Here is a 5470-nt window from a genome sequence, read left to right on the forward strand (position 1 = left end):
AGTTTAATTTAGTAATAGGTGAAAAACCATCCCTACAAAGGTGTTAATCAGAGACTTGGCTTTGTGGACACTTTTCAGAGAACAAATTTGTTAGCATAAAAATAAAGCCAGAAAATGAAGAGCTGTTTAATCACGCAATTTGATTTTTTTGCCAGCATATTTCTTTTTCTCTGCAACCCACTGCTAAATTGTGCTTCCTAGATGTTTTTATAAAATCACTGAATCAAATCTAACTCTGATTACATCAGAGAAGGCCAGGTACCCTACACCATAACAGGGGGTATGAAATTTGACTTGTCTACTTAAATATCACCAAAATCTGATAACAAGGTCAATTGGTGGGATTGAACCACCAACCTTTTGGTTAATAGCCGTACATACTAACTGATTGCGCCACAGAGACACTTTGCAAAAGTTCATACTGACAAAGGCTAATAAGCATTCATCTAAAACGTTTCCTAGAAAAACTTTAAAATGTCAATTATCTGGAGAGTTTTTGTAAGATGTTTCTTCCATCAACCAACGAAGAAACACATTGGTACTTTCCCATGATGAGTGAGTGCTTCAGGATCTCTTGCACTTACATGTGCAGCAGAGTACTGCAATGGAAGCATGCTGGGCCCATAACCCAGAGGTAGGCAGATTGAAACTATCCTCTGCTATATGCATTTTTTTTTGTTAATTAAAGTAATCCAAAACTCGGATTGATATTTTGTCTCTTTTATTTTTACTTAAAGTACAATAACTTTTACCATTTTAATTTGTTTTAATAGTATATTGACAGTATTGTTTTCTTTCAAAAATCCACTTCATTTTCTTTACCCTATTATTAAAATGGTAATTGACAAAAACAAACTACATTGTCACCAGAAGAGCAATACAAAATGTACAAGTGATATATTAAAATCATCTTTCCAGCTTGAATTTCAATGATGCATTGGGTCAACAATTTTGTGAGAAACATCTTCACCCTTAAATAAAGATTTTCTTAATTCCTTACCTGTGTGCTAATTAGATATCACCTTGTTTTCACATTAAACAGACTTCCACATGAGAAAGCAGCAAGGATGCAGTGGCGTTAATGTTTCCTGGTGTCAACTTGTATTATTTCAGTAGACATTGAAATGAGGATGCATCTTGCTGCCTTTCCAATGAAGCAAGTTTAATTTAGTAATAGGTGAAAAACCATCCTTACAAAGGTGTTAATCAGAGACTTGGCTTTGTGGACACTTTTCAGAGAACAAATTTGTTAGCATAAAAATAAAGCCAGAAAATGAAGAGCTGTTTAATCACTCGATTGGATTTTTCTGCCAGCAAATTTTTTTTCTCTGCAACCCACTGCTAAATTGTGCTTCCTAGCTGTTTTTTATAAAATCACTGAATCAAATCTAACTCTGATTACATCAGAGAAGGCCATGTACCCTACACCATAAGAGGAGGTTTGAAATTTTGACTTGTCTACTTAAATATCACCAAAATCTGATCACAAGGTTAATTACATCCCTGGGTGGGATTGAACCACCAACCTTTTGGTTAACAGCCAAACACACTAACCGATTGCGCCACAGAGACACTTTGCAAAAAGTACATACTGACAAAGGCTAATAAGCATACATCTAGAACGTTTCCTAGAAAAACATTAAAAAATCAATAATCTGGAGAGTTTTTGTAAGATGTTTCTTCCATCAACCAACGAATAAACACATTGGTACTTTCCCATGATGAGTGAGTGCTTCAGGATCTCTTGCACTTACATGGGCAGCAGAGTACTGCAATGGAAGCATGCTGGACCCATAACCCAGAGGTAGGCAGATTGAAACTATCCTTTGCTATATGCATTTTTTTTGTTAATTTAAGTAATCAAAACTGGGATTGATATTTTTGCTCTTTTATTTTTACTTAAAGTACAATAACTTTTACCATTTTAATTTGTTTTAATAGTATATTGACAGTATAGTTTTCTTTCAAAAATCCACTTAATTTTCTTTACCCTGTTATTAAAATGGTAATTGACAAAAAAACTACATTGTCACCAGAAGAGCAATACAAAATGTACAAGTGATATATTAAAATCATCTTTCCAGCTTGAATTTCAATGATGCATTGGGGCAACAATTTTGTGAGAAACATCTTCACCCTTAAATAAAGATTTTCGTAATTCCTTACCTGTGTGCTAATTAGATATCACCTTGTTTTCACATTAAACAGACTTCCATGTGAGAAAGCAGCAAAGATGCAGTGGCGTTAATGTTTCCTGGTGTCAACCTGTATTATTTCAGTAGACATTGAAATGAGGATGCATCTTGCTGCCTTTCCAATGAAGCAAGTTTAATTTAGTAATAGGTGAAAAACCATCCTTACAAAGGTGTTAATCAGAGACTTGGCTTTGTGGACACTTTTCAGAGAACAAATTTGTTAGCATAAAAATAAATTCCAGAAAATGAAGAGCTGTTTAATCACTCAATTGGATTTTTCTGCCAGCATATTTTTTTTCTCTGCAACCCACTGCTAAATTGTGCTTCCTAGCTGTTTTTTATAAAATCACTGAATCAAATCTAACTCTGATTACATCAGAGAAGGCCAGGTACCCTACACAATAAGAGGGGGTTTGAAATTTTGACTTGTCTACTTAAATATCACCAAAATCTGATCACAAGGTCAATTACGTCCCTGGGTGGGATTGAACCACCAACCTTTTGGTTAATAGCCGAACACACTAACCGATTGCGCCACCGAGACACTTTGCAAACAGTACATACTGACAAAGGCTAATAAGCATACATCTAGAACGTTTCCTAGAAAAATATTAAAAAATCAATAATCTGGAGAGTTTTTGTAAGATGTTTCTTCCATCAACCAATGAATAAACACATTGGTACTTTCCCATGATGAGGGAGTGCTTCAGGATCTCTTGCACTTACATGTGCAGCAGAGTACTGCAATGGAAGCATGCTGGACCCATAACCCAGAGGTAGGCAGATTGAAACTATCCTTTGCTATATGCATTTTTTTGGGTTAATTTAAGTAATCAAAACTGGGATTGATATTTTTGCTCTTTTATTTTTACTTAAAGTACAATAACTTTTACCATTTTAATTTGTTTTAATAGTATATTGACAGTATAGTTTTCTTTCAAAAATCCACTTAATTTTCTTTACCCTATTATTAAAATGGTAATTGACAAAAAAAACTACATTGTCACCAGAAGAGCAATACAAAATGTACAAGTGATATATTAAAATCATCTTTCCAGCTTGAATTTCAATGATGCATTGGGGCAACAATTTTGTGAGAAACATCTTCACCCTTAAATAAAGATTTTCGTAATTTCTTACCTGTGTGCTAATTAGATATCACCTTGTTTTCACATTAAACAGACTTCCACATGAGAAAGCAGCAAGGATGCAGTGGCGTTAATGTTTCCTGGTGTCAACCTGTATTATTTCAGTAGACATTGAAATGAGGATGCATCTTGCTGCCTTTCCAATGAAGCAAGTTTAATTTAGTAATAGGTGAAAAACCATCCCTACAAAGGTGTTAATCAGAGACTTGGCTTTGTGGACACTTTTCAGAGAACAAATTTGTTAGCATAAAAATAAAGCCAGAAAATGAAGAGCTGTTTAATCACGCAATTTGATTTTTTTGCCAGCATATTTCTTTTTCTCTGCAACCCACTGCTAAATTGTGCTTCCTAGATGTTTTTATAAAATCACTGAATCAAATCTAACTCTGATTACATCAGAGAAGGCCAGGTACCCTACACCATAACAGGGGGTATGAAATTTGACTTGTCTACTTAAAGATCACCAAAATCTGATAACAAGGTCAATTAGGTCCCTGGGTGGGATTGAACCAACAACCTTTTGGTTAATAGCCGTACATACTAACTGATTGCGCCACAGAGACACTTTGCAAAAGTTCATACTGACAAAGGCTAATAAGCATTCATCTAAAACGTTTCCTAGAAAAACTTTAAAAAGTCAATAATCTGGAGAGTTTTTGTAAGATGTTTCTTCCATCAACCAACGAAGAAACACATTGGTACTTTCCCATGATGAGTGAGTGCTTCAGGATCTCTTGCACTTACATGTGCAGCAGAGTACTGCAATGGAAGCATGCTGGGCCCATAACCCAGAGGTAGGCAGATTGAAACTATCCTCTGCTATATGCATTTTTTTTTGTTAATTAAAGTAATCCAAAACTGGGATTGATATTTTGTCTCTTTTATTTTTACTTAAAGTACAATAACTTTTACCATTTTAATTTGTTTTAATAGTATATTGACAGTATTGTTTTCTTTCAAAAATCCACTTCATTTTCTTTACCCTATTATTAAAATGGTAATTGACAAAAACAAACTACATTGTCACCAGAAGAGCAATACAAAATGTACAAGTGATATATTAAAATCATCTTTCCAGCTTGAATTTCAATGATGCATTGGGTCAACAATTTTGTGAGAAACATCTTCACCCTTAAATAAAGATTTTCTTAATTCCTTACCTGTGTGCTAATTAGATATCACCTTGTTTTCACATTAAACAGACTTCCACATGAGAAAGCAGCAAGGATGCAGTGGCGTTAATGTTTCCTGGTGTCAACTTGTATTATTTCAGTAGACATTGAAATGAGGATGCATCTTGCTGCCTTTCCAATGAAGCAAGTTTAATTTAGTAATAGGTGAAAAACCATCCTTACAAAGGTGTTAATCAGAGACTTGGCTTTGTGGACACTTTTCAGAGAACAAATTTGTTAGCATAAAAATAAAGCCAGAAAATGAAGAGCTGTTTAATCACTCGATTGGATTTTTCTGCCAGCATATTTTTTTTCTCTGCAACCCACTGCTAAATTGTGCTTCCTAGCTGTTTTTTATAAAATCACTGAATCAAATCTAACTCTGATTACATCAGAGAAGGCCATGTACCCTACACCATAAGAGGAGGTTTGAAATTTTGACTTGTCTACTTAAATATCACCGAAATCTGATCACAAGGTTAATTACGTCCCTGGGTGGGATTGAACCACCAACCTTTTGGTTAACAGCCAAACACACTAACCGATTGCGCCACAGAGACACTTTGCAAAAAGTACATACTGACAAAGGCTAATAAGCATACATCTAGAACGTTTCCTAGAAAAACATTAAAAAATCAATAATCTGGAGAGTTTTTGTAAGATGTTTCTTCCATCAACCAACGAATAAACACATTGGTACTTTCCCATGATGAGTGAGTGCTTCAGGATCTCTTGCACTTACATGGGCAGCAGAGTACTGCAATGGAAGCATGCTGGACCCATAACCCAGAGGTAGGCAGATTGAAACTATCCTTTGCTATATGCATTTTTTTTGTTAATTTAAGTAATCAAAACTGGGATTGATATTTTTGCTCTTTTATTTTTACTTAAAGTACAATAACTTTTACCATTTTAATTTGTTTTAATAGTATATTGACAGTATAGTTTTCTTTCA

The 5470-nt window shown here is 34.6% G+C and overlaps 1 non-coding gene across 1 annotated transcript; it reads right to left on the minus strand.

The window, feature by feature from the left end:
- Positions 1-5001: 5001 nt before the first annotated feature.
- On the minus strand, positions 5002-5075 carry TRNAN-GUU (transfer RNA asparagine (anticodon GUU)). The gene has a single exon. It is a non-coding gene; the product is annotated as a tRNA-Asn (tRNA).
- Positions 5076-5470: the final 395 nt, after the last annotated feature.

Source organism: Pseudophryne corroboree, unplaced genomic scaffold (genome assembly GCF_028390025.1).
Source record: "Pseudophryne corroboree isolate aPseCor3 unplaced genomic scaffold, aPseCor3.hap2 scaffold_699, whole genome shotgun sequence".
NCBI lineage: Eukaryota > Metazoa > Chordata > Amphibia > Anura > Myobatrachidae > Pseudophryne > Pseudophryne corroboree.